Consider the following 16,677-nt stretch of genomic DNA (forward strand, 5'->3'; position numbering starts at 1 on the left):
ATCTGAAACAAATACCAACAGTTATGATGCCCAAACTACATTTCACATGCAGTAGCTTGACCTGCAACTGAAGACTGCTCAGTCATGACTCCTATCTTAAACATATTTGACTGCATCTGTTTGTGAAAAAATGGCTTAATATGAAAATTGAGTTCTTTTAAAGTAATAAAACCCTTTTCCAAAGTTTAATGAAATTAGTGCATCACAATTCAAATTTCATAAAGCAATTGAAACACTTATAAAACATTTTCCACGTATAAAAGTATAAATGTTCAATATACACATAGAACTGATCCATTAATAGTATTGTATGTACAGAATATGACAACACAAGTCCTTTAACATATGCTTTTTCATATACCTGCGTGTCACGTGCATGCCAAATATCCTGCAATACCTGCTTTTAATAAAATGTATCTGGTAAGGAAAGCAACTGTGATGGAGCATTGTTAAAAAGCCACACACTCCCACTAATACATTCTGAATTAGCTGGGGAAGGTTCAGGAACCAAGGCACAAAGTGGAAGAGTAGTGTGAGGTCTAAAGGATAATTTCAGGGTTCCCAGCATCCACTCACTGAGAAGCCAGCAGGAAGGATGAGTAGTAAACACAACCCCAAGTTGAATTTTACATACTAAAATATGCAACTATGTACAAAGTATGTATTTTGCCATAGTTTGCTATATTTTCTATTTTTATTGATCTGCTTAATTTTTAATTAATTACACAAAGGAAAATAAGCAAAAAGGTGAGTGAGAACATAAATGGCAAACCAGAAAAACAATATTAGATGAAAACAGGCATTCCTATAGGCAGGCACCTTGATAATCAGCAATGGAAAAAGTAAGAACTGGGAAAATATATAAGTGGTTGTGCAAGGAAGAACCCCCTTAACTTTTTCCATCTCAAACTTTATGCCAAGGCTAATATATGCTTTTGTGTATTAACTACACATAGATATCTTTCCAGTACTTGGGCCACCCTGAACTGATGCAAATATTATTAATCTCATTTATGATCACAGCCCTCTTTCTGCAAAGTTCTGGAAGCAGCTTCCAGGTGAAACATCTCTAAAGCATCATTGACTTTGAACTTGCAGAGACTTCATCAGCAGAATAAAAAAAAAAGAGCCATGACAGAACTCTTTCTGAAAGTCAGACTATCATGGGAAAATAACTTTCTATCATGCTTATAAGAAGGCTAAAAGAAGAACACTTGCATTCACAAAGAAAGCTAGAATTTGCCTTACAGAAGAGATGACTAATTAAGACTATCTTGTGGTTAAAAAACTCTAACCATTTACTTTTTAACCAGAAGACATTGCATTACTTCAAATATATCACTACAGACTCCTCCTGTTTTCATACATAGTAAGTGGCAGACAATACCCTAAGTCTATTCTGTACAGATTCATCAGCCAAAGACTTGTTGCTGAAAAATAAGGCAAACTTGGGTGCCATAGGAAAGCATTGCCAGTAGGAAGGTTAGGATAATGTTCTCCAAATTTTTTTTTTTTTTTTTTTTTTTTTTTTTTTTTTTTTGCAAAATGTGGTTTGTGCATTGGTAGCATTTTTTATGCTACCATTATGAAGAAAACACAAATAGATTAAAAATACTTCAGAAGTGAAAAAATACATGGAAGATTCAAGTCTCGACAGAAAGAGCCAACCATGAGGAACCATTCTTTTTTCCTCATTTTGGAATGCTATGACCTTAAAACCACTGGGAAAAAAAAGGGTGAAGGAGGATGGGACTTTATTTCTTATTGCCTAAGCAATTGGGTTAAAGATTACAGAAGAACAAGAGAACTTTTACATTTAGCTTTTACATGAAACCTAATGCAGCCTTGGTTGCAAGAATTTGCAACAGTAATTCACACCTTTCTCACTTCTGGAATAACCTAAGGGCTGCTAAATTGAATTGAACAATTAAATTAAAACATTTCCCTTTGTATATAAACATTTCAGCAACTTTTAAATTGTTTGTAACCACAACTATTTCATGAAATCTTTAAGGGACAACTAGATATCAGGTCCATTACATCAGCAGTGAGTAGTAATTTCTCATATTTATCTCAAATCAGCTTCACTATGTTGGCACAATTTAATCAATATTGTGTTTCTCATTATTTATTTCTTACTGTGAGAGTTGATCTTTTTCAACAGGCCTAACTTCATGAGACATCTTTTGTCAAATTATGGGCAAAACTGAATATAGTTAAAAAAAAAAAAAAAGTCTTTCTGACACTGCCAACTTTCTTAATTTGCCTTTGCGAAAGGGCAAATATTCAGCCATAGTTATTTTCTTATTTATATTCATGTTTGTAAAAGTACCAAAAGCAACAACACAATATATACCAAAAATGCACAAAGCCTTACTTTATTTCAGGTCTTCTAAAACTTTGTATATGTTGAGATATGATGCATGTCCATTATTTGGCAAGCAAATGCATCTTTAATTTAGTAGCCTCAAAGCTTTTTGGAAATCTCTGACAATCTCTGCCTGTTGTAAGACATGTATACAACTTATATGTTCTACCTGCAAAAATTGCTTTTCCAAGCACCAGGCAAACACTACCCAGTTTCCTAATATAACTTACACTGACAGTGAAATAGGCCTTATCTAGCCCTTTTTGTGATTTTCTGCTCCCTTTTGCTAGAAAACAACTCGAGTATTATTATTCTTTTAACTGCACCTCCTGATTTTGCCTTTTTTCTACCAGGATTTTTAGTTGTCTTGTCTCTGTAAGCAGATTAGGTTTCCATGTTTTTCCTACAAAACCTAAATCATAAGTTTCATATATTCTCCAGTTCTTCAAACAATTTAGAAAGTCATCTGGATCAGGACCACTGTTCTATAATGTTCGTTAGTCTATGCACCTGTTTTTTTCATTTAGGTTTTCAGGGACTCTCATAAAAGACACCATAGAAGAGGTTCCACAGAGGGAAAATGCATATAAATATAAAAATCTAAGGCTGGCATGGGGAAGACAGGACAACTCAAAGGCACCCTTGGCTTTCCTGCTGAAGAAGTGGAGACAGCTGTTTAGGCAGAGATCAACATAACTCAGCTGCTAGGTCCTGGTCACTGAAAATTTGTATGTGCGTGTATGCTGGTCTGCCTCAGCTGTCATGGAGCTCTTTGAAAACAAACTAATGAACCATTAAAACTTCCACTGAGGTAAATAATTATCACATCTTCTTTCACAGATGAGTAAATAAAGATAGTAAATAAAGAGCTGGTCTGAAGCCACAGAGAAAAATCAGTAGTTCCAGAAACAGAGTACCAGTTTCCATGTTTACATATTCCCTTTAAAGAGTTTCTATCCCACTTTACTTTTTGGTTTAGATTACAGATTAGGCTTTTACTTTTTGCAGCTGCATGTTTAGCTCAGTTTCACAAAAAGCTCAGAAAAACCTCACAAGGGAACAGAAGGATATGCATACATTGTACAGTATTATACAGCACAGAGATCCCTGAGCTGCAACCAGAAGGAGCAGCAGGACAAGCACATTTCAAGAAGTAATTTACTGGTAGAGTAGAAGGAAGACTCAAAAGGAATTGTTGCTGCCAAGGTCAGGTTTTGAAACACAAACATCTTCCCAGTACTGCCTGATATAGGCAATAAATAGTTTCATTAGCAGCTTAACACCTAGCTCCATAATGAGGTTACATCCCAAATTATTTACACTACAGCAGTACATTGCCCTAGACCACCTTTCATGGTTCTTAATTACATCCACATGTACCAGAGGCCCAGCACAGGCATCAGATCAACTACTGATCAATCTTTCTGAAAAGACAGGCATGGTGAGGAGCACAGAGGAGCTGCTAAGCAAGCTGCTGTGGCAGCAGGCTGGGTTGATACCCTGAACTACCATGGGGGAACTGAAAACATAGTACTGCTAAACCAGAAAGATTTGGTTAAGGAAGAGCAGCACAAAAGAAAGTAGCATGTAAGAGATGCCTTTGAAAAAGAACAACTTTATCTTTGAGAAAGACCAACTCTCAGCAGCAAGTTATGGCTAAGCTGAAAGTAAACATAATTCAATTACTTAAATAATTTATCAGTAAAATATGACCTGACAAAAATTCTTGACAAAAAAAGGTTGTTTGATAAGGATAGCTACACAATATCACATGTGGCACATAGGAATGGAAATGCATAATCTTTAAAAACAAAAAATAGGTCACACTTGAGGGCAGTTCACTTAAGGAAGAAAAGCAAACTTTCTTCCTCCCTGTGATAAAGAATACAATTCAACTTACCAACATTCTTTCTTCATTTGTGTAATGCAGAATTAAGAAAAAATACAGTCATACTTAATTTCCACATTCCATGTCTCTCTCATGAGGAAAATTTCAAATGAAAAGGGGGGAAAGATGGGAAGATAATAATGTCCCTCTTTGGAGGTTGTTGTACCACCTTCTCAAAGCACTGATGCACTGAATTGAGTTTAGTGTTTAATCACAGTATGGCACATAGGACTAGCTATCAGGGCAGGCAGAGAAAAGTAGTTGTGAAGAAAGAGGCACAGCAGAATGATTAAAGCAAAACCTAAAAAATTGAAAAGTATATGGATATGCAGAACTGAAACATTCACAGAAGTCAGTCATATAGCTACTCTTTCAAAGATTATCTCATTTTAGGGACTTAACATATTATTATCATATGCCTATATATTTAGGCAATATTGCTCTGTGAATTTGAATACATTGCATTTCATATTTCACTTCATCTGTCCATGGTTTTTGTTTGTCCTTTTATTATATTTCCCACCCTAATGCATTCCAAGGTCTTGAAGAGATTTTCAGTAGATAACCACTAAAATATCTGGTAACTTGGTAACACTAAGTATTCATTAAAAAAGGCTTAATATATTTTTTACTGTAAAAATAAAAAGAACACATACACATTTAGAAACAACTCTTCCAGATGACAGTTTAAAGAGTTTGCCAGATACAGTTAAGGAGCACAAATAAATTAACATGAAAACGACTGTATATGTCACAGTATGTTTTCTGTTTAGAGGATTAACAGACAACTTTAGCCTATTAGTGTTCTCTGTGCTATATACACATCAAATCAACACTAAAAATGCAACTTCTGTAACTTTAACTTCAGCTCCCAGATAAACAAGACTCCTTTAACATGACAGCTACAAGCATTCACCAGAAAATAACTCTTTTCAGCAGTCATGTAACAGAAGCCATATGCAGAGACACATACCAGCAGTAGATAAAAATCTTACTATACTGAACTCAATTTCCCCAAGATACAGTTTTGCTCAAGGTTCCACCACATCAGAACCACTTTTCGTGTTTCTCACATGGTAAAATCATGCATGTACGGCATGTGACTTCATTTGATCCCAAGTATAATTACAAAGAGCATTGAGGAAACTCTGGTGGGGTGTCTACACTTGCTGGGAAAAAATCTTTTACTGAAGAACTCTGAGTGAAGTTCAAAAACATCATTCTTTCATGGAAAACATGTAAAGAGCATTAAAATTAAGCCATAAAATTCATCAAACCTCTGTAGTTTATTACATTGTTATCTACAGTCCTCTTTTTGTTACTGTGTTGCTGTTTTACTGCTAGTTTTCACATATTGTTACACTGAATTTAACATTTGAAAGTCCTAAGACATTGTAGTATTAAACTTTAGCAGTATTTTGTAGTATTAAAGCCTTTTAAAGTATTAAACATATTTTGCTAAACACTTCAATGAGACAGCCCCAAAGAAGGGAGAATGCCAGATAAAGAAGCCAGCTCTTGGCAGAATTCAACTCCTGTAAGCCTTCAAAGAAAGGGCAGTCTCTGAAGACAATAGATTGGGCAAGCAGTTTTTAGCATGCCATTAAACCTAAAAAAGTCCAGATCAAAAGTGGAAGCAGATTGGGCTGTCTCTCTGAAAACAATACTTTGCATGCCATAGCATTTCTCCAATATAACTTTGACTTGGCTAGAACATTACTTTGGGTTTTCTTTAGCAGACCTTCTTTGAAAGGTGGGAATTTCTAAAGCACAGACTTCAGTTGTGAGTCATTACTATTGTTTCCTTTAAATTTTCTCACCAGCTCATCCTGCATCACTTCCCTTGTTCTCATGAATGAACAACAGTAATGGAAACGTACCCATTGGTAAAGAAAGACTGAGAAAACTATTGTGAAAGATTTTCAAATGTCCTGACAACAAAAAGTTAACATTTAATTCTAGTTGCTGATTTTTAGGGCTGTTGTAGAAATTAAGAACTTAACATGAACTCATTTAATATGAACTTAATTCAACTTTGGAGCAATGAAACTCCTTAAGAGAAAAAAAAAAAAAAAAATCCATCTTGTGCAACTTTGTTTTATGATCCATTACCGTAAAAAGGAAGGGGGATGTGATTTTAATCTTAAAATAATATGCCATTTGTGTAAAGGCAATGCATCATCAAAGCTTCATTTCCCCATAGCATCTCTGTATATCAGCACAAGGGAAAAAAAATTATAAGTCTATACATACCATGAAAACTTACCTCCTTTCAAGATTAATGAGCACTAGTCTGTATGTACATTAAGAGGTCACTCGACCTCATCTGTTGTGCAATAGCCAAGCATGCTAGGGTAAGTGAAGGAGACTGAAAAGCTTCATTTTCCCTCTTTAAGTCATTGCATGCAAGCTTTGTGTTGTGGGCCCTTCGTGTGTTATGCCCTTGGAACTCCCTTTGATACCAGTGGAATTTCTGAGGATGACACGAGCGTGGTACTGTCACATCAGGTTCTGCCAAGCGCTGCTTTCCTGCAACAAGTTCCCCCAGTTATTTGGTCTCTCCTGGTATTGCGACCGAAAGTTAAAAACCAAGCAACCCTCCGCCAAACAAACAGAAAAAGCACCATGAAAATAAGGGGAATAGTCTAGTTTCACTAAAGACATGCAAGCTTTAACAAGTTGTAGCCCAGACTTCGTTCAACTCAGCTACCAAGGAGGACAGCAGAGACCAAGAACTTTCCAGTTGCCCTTTCATGAAGGAGCACTATGACACAAACTGACAAAACAGACACCTACTGCAATTTCTGTTTCACCATAACTACCAAGGCCTTCAAACACAACCACAAATATTAACATTTCCCTCCTGTCAATATTATAAATATATGGTTTCTAGGAAACAGCCTTGTGATATTATTATCTAGCTTCTCATTTGCTGCACTTGTATCCATGAAAATTGCCTCAAAAACCTGTTTTTTCTCGATGTTAAAAACTTGCTCATACAGTTTAATGAAAGTCCCCCCCTGCCATGTGTTACATTGCCATCTAGTGACACAATGTAAGGGAGTTTTCTGCTGATAGACTATACTCAATCACTTTTCCCTAACAAAATTTCACTCAGTGCATTAGCTTAGGGTTAATAAAAGATTATTCAAATAATTAATATATTTTAATAGGAATAGAAATTTTATTATTTGATTGTTTTCAAAATATTTCTCAATGTCTGTTTGCACTTTCATAATTAGCTCTTCAGCAGTCTTGTTGGTACCTTTTAATACTGTTAATGGAAAATACCTGTATATTAGTAGGAAGTGGAAGTAAGTATTTTCTCTTTGAAAAATAGATCACACAGGACTATTTGCATGGATGCAGACCTTGCTGTTAGTGCTCTGAATAATTATATTAATAATTTTACTGGTTTTACATTTAAAATTGAACCTTCTCCTGGTGCACATCTTACACACCATCACCTTATCAATACCAGGTACTTTCAAAACAATAAATATAAGAACCGACAGCTTAAATTAAGTAAGGCTTAAGCCAGAGATGAATGGGCTTGTGCTGAAGATGTAAAACATACATATGCTGTTAGGTTACAGCCTTCTCTCAAGCAGAGGGTCAGATAAACCAGGGTGTCACAGCCTCACTTCAATGTGACACTGCAAATCTCCTTGAGCAGGCACAAGATGCTCCAGTACCATCTTGCTAAAGTTATAAATGTTCTAGAGGGACACAGTCAAACCCTAAACTGACAACAGCCTTGGCAAGAGTCCTTCCCTTCAGCTTTACAAGCCCTGTGGTGTGCATCGCATCCCTGGGGAGCTTGCACTGCACTACCTCTGGCTACTCTCATGACAGCTAAAAATCCAAATGAGGACATTTTCAGAGAGCCTATCATAGTTTGCTCACAGAATTGCTTGACAGGCTTAACTTTACCTGTCTGTTAGTGTAAGATACCAAACAATCTTTGAAATTGTTCCAAACAGCCTTTGAAATATTGCTACTCTCCAGAAGTTATTTTGCACATGACAGCAAGTTTGGTTGCCCTCAGTTATTTTTAGGCTTTGGATTTAGCCACTGAAGGCAACCATTTAATTGAACTTCCTGCAATTCAGAACAGAATGAATGAGGTCCAAATGAGAAGAGCAGAAACCCAGCCTCTGACAAGAAAATGATGCTGACCAGCCCAGGCTGCTAAGTCTAATGATGAGACTGATTGTCCATCTGACTAAGTCCAGACTAACTGATTCTCTCTGCCTGAATGAAGGAGCAGTTGCCATTCATTCACAGAAAACTGTTGGATCAGTACCTCTCCAAAGCTACTTGGCCCCAGCCCTTGTGTCAGGCCATTAAAGGTGGAAGAAGTGTGTGAGATTTTCTTCCAAGTCTTCTACTTTTACACTAAGTCATCCTCTTTCATATCTTACCTGAAACTTTCAAACTGTGTCACTTTCAAAGTGGTTTATGAACACTATGGATTCCTATTTATAGCTGATATCACCTTTGCCTTTCGCTTTTAAATTGGATCAAAAACACTTTCCCAGTGCTTGCGCATAAGGGAAAAACCCACAACATTCTGGAACAGGTACAAAACCAGAAGGTCCCTGATAAATGTAGCACTCATTTCTTTCTCATATACACAGAATAGAATATCTTCTTAGAGCTGTTATTTTGGTATTTTTTACTTGTAGTGGATAATGTTGGTAGAGAGAGAATAAAAATGGTTGGTTCTTTCTAATACAGTGGCAGCTGCAGAGGCAGCAGTTCTCATTTTATGCTCATGCTTTCTGTTGTTTTAACCACTGCTGCTTTGAGATTCCCATTGCTACAGCACTAGCAACTGACTTGTATCTTGTCTCCTTGGGAAGCAGCTGTTCCCACTTAGCAGGGGTAGATGCTCAGAACACAGACATTTACCTTGAAGAATGAGGTCACTGCGGTTATCTGCATAGAAATACCACGCCACTTCAAAGGACAGCTATTCCTGCTCCACTGCCCAAATATTTACAAAAAATACTTTTGTTTTCTATTTGAAACATGTAACAGGTAATAAACGTGCTGAAAATTGCCTTAAACATATTCGCTACAACAGTGTAGCTTCAGAAAGAAGATGATGTTGCCCAGACTTTTCATTCCCTACAGCAACCTCTACTCATACTATTCAAAGCTGGAAAAGTTGATTTACATTTACAATGAATTAGGTTTCAAAATGCTTGTGAGACAACCAACCATCACTCCCTAGATAGTTTAAAACTCTTCTGCATCTGTCATCTGCAGCTTCTTGTTTGGCCCATGAAAGATCTGTAGAGGACCCAAGAATAACATCCCAGAGCCCCAGGTCTGTCACAGATTTTAAAGATTTTTTCAATTGCAACAGATGATGGCAAATCCCATCCCAGGGATGGGATTCCCAGGGATAAACTAAACAGCACTCTCTTAAATGTCACCAGACACTGCCTAGAGAACACAAATGCAAGGATGTCACTTGTGTACACATGTACATAATTGACTCATCTCTTTTTACTGTATTATACATGACATTCAAAAGTATGAATAAATACTTAAATATTTTAAAAAAAGATTATGTTACATTAAGATCACCACTGTCTAAATCTAAACACTCTGAAAATTCGTTTAAATAAAATCTCTCAATTCTAATAGGTAAAAACCTGCATAATAGCATTATATACCTAAACTTAAAATCCAAATATCTTATATATCATACTCTGAAAATGAATATTTCTCATACTCCATTGTTTTGTAAAGTGAACGCCTGACATCTGCTGGTAAATATACAAACTGCATATTGTTGAATTAAACTATGGTTTTTAGACTAAGGAAGATGTTTTAGAATATGTAATTTATTCAAAGAAAATATTAAAATTATTACGATCATTACATAATGAGGTTTCAAAACTGAACTGCATCAATATTGTTTTAACTTATTAGACTCGAGATAGGTTCTTAGATTTCCCTACAAAATTTCCCTGCAGGAATGATCAAATCCAATCTTCAAAAAATCAACATTAAAATCATTTTTCCTCAACATGATTTTTGTTTACATTATTTTTACTATACTAAATTAGCAAGAGCAATTTTAGTGCTATTACACTGCCATTTCATTTAGACTGAACATTCTTCAAAAAGTTATTTCTACACTACTCTGTAGTATTTCAGTCATGCTACCAAAAAGATTAATTGCTGGATTAAACAACTGGAATGCCTATTAAAATACTGACTTATAAGAGTCCAGTCTGTGACAAAGGATGCAAAACATTTTTTTTTAAGATTTCTCTAGACCCAGGAAAGATATGGGAGAAAATAAAGGCTATTTCTCTAGAAAAAGCAGCAGAGAGCACTGCCCCAGAATTGATCAAATGAAGGCTTTCAGTTTTTCACCCTCTCATGTATTGCACAGTTCTTTCTCTAAAATCTGAGGAATTTTTAGTATGGATAATTAGGACTGAATTTTTGTGATTTTTATGATGTACCTTTGTAACACAATGTCTTGCTGAAACGCAATTCAGAAACTAATTTTGTACACAAATGGGCCAGCATATCAGAATTAAAATAATCTTGCTGGATCACAAGTAGAAATTAGAAAGGAAAGAATATACCCAGGAAAATGAGAAACTAAAATGTTGTATGAATTAATATGGAGTAATATGAAAGTGGTAAAAAACTAAAGTATTTTCTGACAAAATTTAAAAGGGGAAAAAACTTCCAAAGCTAACAACAGACCTTTGCTCAAACCCTATATGGATATCAAAGAGCAGAAATCCTTCTTCAGCCAGAGAAATCGATCCTTCATTCCAAACAAAAATAAACTTTGTTTGACAAGGATTTCTTTTGTAAAGTAAAAGCTATTGCCTTCATTCACTTTTGGCTTTTCATTTTCCCTCTGTACCAACAAAAACAATCAAGTATAATTAAAACCAGGTAGAGTTTCTCTTGAATACCTATATCATAATGTGCATTTCTGGTGTTGAGCAACATAAAAACTATACTACCAAAAAGAGAGCATAAAAGAATAACCATAAATTTAATGGCAAATGTACATCCATTTTCTGAAAGCAAACCATCTGCAATTCTCTTTGACAGAAGGTAAACAATAAATACAAAAAAAGAGAGAGAGTTAAAAAAAGACAAAAATTAATTAAAACCCAAGCCATCAAAAAACTTCACTTAGGATCCAGGAAAACTAGTAATTTACACCTCATATAGCTCCCTTGGGAAAGGGTTAAATTGGTGTTGCACCCTGTCAAAGTGGCCAGATAAAACTCAGTGTTGATGTTGCTTTCTCTGAAATACAAGCAGCACTGAAATAAAAATTGCTGAAGTTCCCTGGTGCTGACCAGTTCTTGCAGGATTACACTGAACAAGATACACACATGTAGCACACATAATTATTGGATCTCCCTGAAAGGATAACAGCTTATGTATGTACAGTTATAACAGTTATGTAAAGTACAAATGGAAGTTCCCCATTCTTTGTTTAATACTAAAAATTATGAATTTCAGAGTAGTGGGACATTCTCATCCTGGGATCAGAAAAGCATTAAAAGAGACATCACTACCAAACAGATGACATTACTAATATGCCAAGTATCCAGAAAAAAAGAAACAAACAAACCCAGACATCTCTTATCGGAAGACACCCACTGGCTTTGATGAATATTGATGGATTTCTACACAGGTTATCTCACTTTGAGGAGTGGCCTACTGTCCACGCTGAGGATGTCAGCATCTGCTTTACAAATTCCTGATTAATAACTTATTAAAGTGAGGGACAGGGAAAAAAGATAGCAATCTAGTCAAAGGCTCTTCCTGTACCCCATTAAGTCAAAAGAAGTTTTATTAACTTTGAAAAAACAAATCCTAAGGAGATACTCCTTTTTAGGAGAGATACTTGACAACACAGAGAGGTGACAACTAGGCAAAGTTCACTGCTCATGTGGATCAAAGTTTGTGAAATGAGGCAGTCCTTACAGTGAGCTAAGATAATGCATCTGATGAGATAGATAACATTTAAGTTATTTCATTACAGCATTAAACCATACACAACATTTTACTTTTTAATATTAAAACTTGAAAATAGAAAAAACCCTAAAAAACAGTCCTTAAAAAGAAGACTGTTAATATTGGTTGTTGCCACATGTGCAGTTAGAATGCAGGCACCAGTGCCCTTCTCTCTTTCTTACTATACTAATTCCTAAAGCAAAATGTAAATGAACAAGTAATATTTAATGAGCAATGGGGACTAGAAAGGGAAGTAAAAGAAAACCTTTCCTGCTCTTTCTTTCAGAACTAAAAGAGAGAAAGAAAGAAAACACAAAGAAATTTACCTTTTAGAAATAAAAGTTAAAAAAAAAAAAAATCAACCAACCAAAAAAAAAAAAGAAACACCACCAAACAAAAAAAAAAGAAACACCACCAAACAACAAACTGCAAAGCCCAGAAAGACTTCAGCAGCAACAATCTCATCACTGTTACTTCCAAATAATAGTTCAGCTAATTTTATTGCAATCATTAGTTACTATGTCACACCTCTGTCTGCCTCTCATAACTACATCTAATACCAACAATTCTTAAGCATAAATATTTTCACCCTTCAACTCAGGAATTAGTGTTTGGTTTATTTTCTTCACCCACCTCATAGCTCCTACCACCACACTCTGAAACCTCATCTGTGTATCAAATCCAACAAATTCCCTCCACATGAGCACACAGGACCATAGCGGTCTCTTGGAAAACAAAAGCAAACGCTGGTAAAGCAAGAAGAAACACTGAGAAAGGAGGCAGACTAAATGAATAGCACTGTACCTACTATGCACATTGCAACAGAGAAGGAAAGTTCCACACGCGGCATCCAAACCCTAGCTCTGCCAAAGGACTACCCAATTAAGGGTCCTCAATTATCCCTTCTGGTTACCAACCACCTGGGCAGGCAGCTGGGGGAATCTGTGGTGGGTTTATCACATGACACACAGGCAATCCTAGTTATCCCAGGGTACTGTTTTGAAGACTGTTGGCTTTCAAAAGCTCTTCCGGTATGGCTTAAGAATGCCAGACTCTTTCTGGAGCTAAATGTGTTTTTTTCTTGTAAAGCACTTGGAAATCACTGCATTACAACTGCAAAGCACACGATGACTGCTGTTAACAAAGTTAGTGGTATAATACAAACATGTCTTCCAATTACAGAAATGCTTGCTCACTGTCATGGTCATCTAGCACTGGAAATATGTGTGTTCTCTAACTCATTTCTGTCAGTTTTATCATTTTAAAAGAGTGCTAGCTATTTCTTCAGAATTTAGGTGAGCACCACTAAGGAGCAAAAAGGAATACAGTAGGGAAGCAGAGGAAAGTTCCAGATGAATTTGTCTGTGATTAACCCCCAGTTGTCCTTTTCCCACTTTATTTTCTAAATAGTTTATTCACAGAGGATTTAGAATTTCATTATTAGCTCATTAATGATGGAAAAACACTGTTGTGTTGAAGCTTGGAGTAAACGGGGGAGGGGTAGTGAGGGAGGAGGGAAGGGTGAGAGGAGGCAAAGAGGAGAGGGTGGAGAGAGATGGAGAGAAAAATCCTGGCCATGCAGATAATTAGAGGGATGGCTGAAAGAATTGGACTGTTCAGCTTGGAGAAGAGAAGGCTCCAGGGACTTCTAATTGAGGCCTTCCAGCACTTGAAGGGGCCCCAAAGAAAGATGGGCATTAACACTTTAGCAGGGCTTTCTGTGATAGGACAAGGGATAATGGTTTTAAACTGAAGAAGGGTGGATTTATCTTGGATATAAGGAAGATTTTTACAATGAGAGTGGTGAAGCACTGAGCATGTTGCCCAGAGGTGTTAAATGTCCCATTCCAGGGAACATTCAAGGTCAGGCTGGATGGGGCTCTGGGCAGCGTGATGTGGTTGGAGATGTCCCTGTTCAATGTAGAGGGGTTGGACTAGATGGCCTTTAAATGTCCTTTCCAACCAAGCTGTTCTATGACCATTCTTATTACTGAATAATAATAATAATGACTCGTTTCCATCTGTGCCTCATCTTCGGCCCATTATCTTCAATAACTTGGCAATTTGAGAAAATGGTCTGAGGGAAGTGTTGGAGGGCACCAGAAAAAGATCCAGAAATGATCTGGCTTGTTCAAGCTAAGTTTTGGATTTTTTTGTTTAATAAAAAGATGCCTGATATAACTACTGCAATATGAGCATTTACCAGTATGTGCAGAATGGGACTTTTCAGGGTAAACAATATGTCTGTTGACTTGTTTCTTTGAATGAACAGTTAAAAATGTTTTTATAAGTTTTAACTGTTTTAATGAAAAAAAAAAATCCAAAATATAGCAGCTAAATAAACCAGAAAAACTTTTCTTGAACTCTGACAAAGTTATTCTGTATTTTCTGACACAAATTCAGAGTAAGATCGCTTCCCCAGTACCTGAATTTTCAGCCTAAATAGCTTTCATTTTGTAAAACTGCTGTGCAAAACCTATCTTCTTGAAGCAATTTTCAGAACAACATTTTCAACAGTTATGCAGGAACTCTAAAGATTATGCAGGAACTCTATTTAAATCTTGCTAGTGAGCAATATATTAGCTAGCTTTAACTTCATTGTTCAGAAGAAACATACTAAAAGAATTAACAACTGATAGAATTTATTTTCTCAATGTCTTTCTATTTTCAGTAACTGTAGAGCCACCCCAGAGTTCTAAACATTTATTTTTCAAAGCTATTTTGCTCCTCCTGCATAAAGCTGTCAGTGAAGTGCTTCATGTTTTTGATGGCAAATGGAAACCCAGGCTACTTGAACTCCTGCCTCCAGAACCTCACTTAAAAATTACTATCTGAAATATATCTTCAGCGTTTTCAGTTCAGCCTCCTCCCATGAAGTAAATCACTTGCCAGGGAATACCTTATTTATACACATTACTCCAGAGGAAGTAAATGTCATTAGTTTCCACAAAAGCACATTCTTTTTGAAAACGATTTGAGAATTGTCACAACAAAATACAGTAGCCATTTGACTTTTGGAAAAGCTTTTTACTTTTTCTTATAGACATCAGTTGAGGAATTTGCCTCCTTAAACTCTGAACCAACACCCCATCTCATTTAGTGGCTCAGGAGCAAAAACCAAGCCATTACAGCATCAAGTGCTCATCTAAGCTGGCCTCTTCCTCAGGATAAAAACAAGGTCTTCAAGAATTTTAACTCTGTGGTGGTTTCTTCTTCATCTCTCTAAAATGCTTACCTCACACATAATTTCTCTTCACAGGGAAAGGCTAGTAAAGCATCAAAAATCACACTTGAAAGCTACTGTTTCAATGTCTTGAAATTCTGCTACTGTCTGCTGGGAGGATTATACCATTTTTTAAGACAGAAAGTAGCTTTCTCCCTGATGCTTTGACAGTAGATCCTTGTCTTTGTAGTTAAAGCTTCTCTTTAATAGGCAGACGTTATATTCATTGGAAGAGTACTGCCAAAGGAATGCAGGGAAGTGGATGAATGCCAGGCCACAAGAAATGCTTCAGTAAACAATTCAAGAATATAATTTATGAAAAAACCAACCACTTATTCAGCAATTACCAAAACAAATCCACAACTTTGCCCAATTATCTCTAAAAATATTTTGGTTTCCTTCTCTATGACAGTTTTAAAGTTCTCTGTAACAGTTTTTAGAGCCATATATACAACTGATATGAAAGCACAGCAAAAATAGTACGTGTTTCAATGTGCTGATTACACTACATCTATGGAAAACAGCACAAGTTCAGAGAACTGAAATTCATGCAAATATGCTGGATACAAATGACAAATTCTCCTACAACATTCATGTGAAAATTTTTTTTTAGTTTTTGCACTTAAAATTTTGTTTGTACAGACAAAAGCACTTTTTGGGAATTATTTTCAAGACCTTTCTGATTAATACACCAATATGAAGAATGTATTAAATAGTCACTTAGGGATAATTTACAAATATTAAAGATCCCTTTTTAAAAGCAAGTTAGCTCTCTCAAAATTAATCCGGGAACTAGGTGAACTGAAAACAATGGGGGATACTCTGCTCCAATCTTCTGCATGTCTTCTTTTGTAAGGGTTTTCACAATGCAGTTATCATTTTTCCTATTACTTTTTTTCTGATTCACAGTATTAAAACCCGAGTTTTAGTTTCCTCTTTTTCCAAGTCCCCAGTATATCCAGAACATTCTCTGTCTGGCAATGAATTCCCTTGTCATGCTTTGTTTGAAGATACAATGTAAAATATGGGACTGTGCCAGGAAGGTGATAGCAGCACGTGTGCTCCTTCTCCTGGGTATCTCCTGGATGGCCTGAATGACCAGTCAGTCACTACAAACCATCGTATTGCCATGAGCCAGTCCTGGTACCCTGCTCCTTCCCTCCTCCAAACCCCAACAGCATT

The 16,677-nt window shown here is 36.2% G+C and overlaps 1 long non-coding RNA gene across 2 annotated transcripts in view; it reads right to left on the reverse strand.

Annotated features, from left to right (window-relative positions):
- Nucleotides 1–12,655, reverse strand: part of LOC137472189 (uncharacterized) — a 60,283-nt gene extending 47,628 nt beyond the window's left edge. Inside the window, exon 1 of one of the 2 annotated variants that reach the window (XR_010998056.1) lies at nucleotides 6,523–12,651. This is a non-coding gene — a long non-coding RNA (uncharacterized lncRNA). Of the gene's footprint in view, nucleotides 1–6,522 lie in introns of both variants that reach the window. The other variant, XR_010998055.1, reaches the window with a different exon arrangement.
- Nucleotides 12,656–16,677: the final 4,022 nt, after the last annotated feature.

Source organism: Anomalospiza imberbis, chromosome 4, assembly GCF_031753505.1.
Source record: "Anomalospiza imberbis isolate Cuckoo-Finch-1a 21T00152 chromosome 4, ASM3175350v1, whole genome shotgun sequence".
Taxonomy (NCBI): Eukaryota; Metazoa; Chordata; class Aves; order Passeriformes; family Viduidae; genus Anomalospiza; species Anomalospiza imberbis.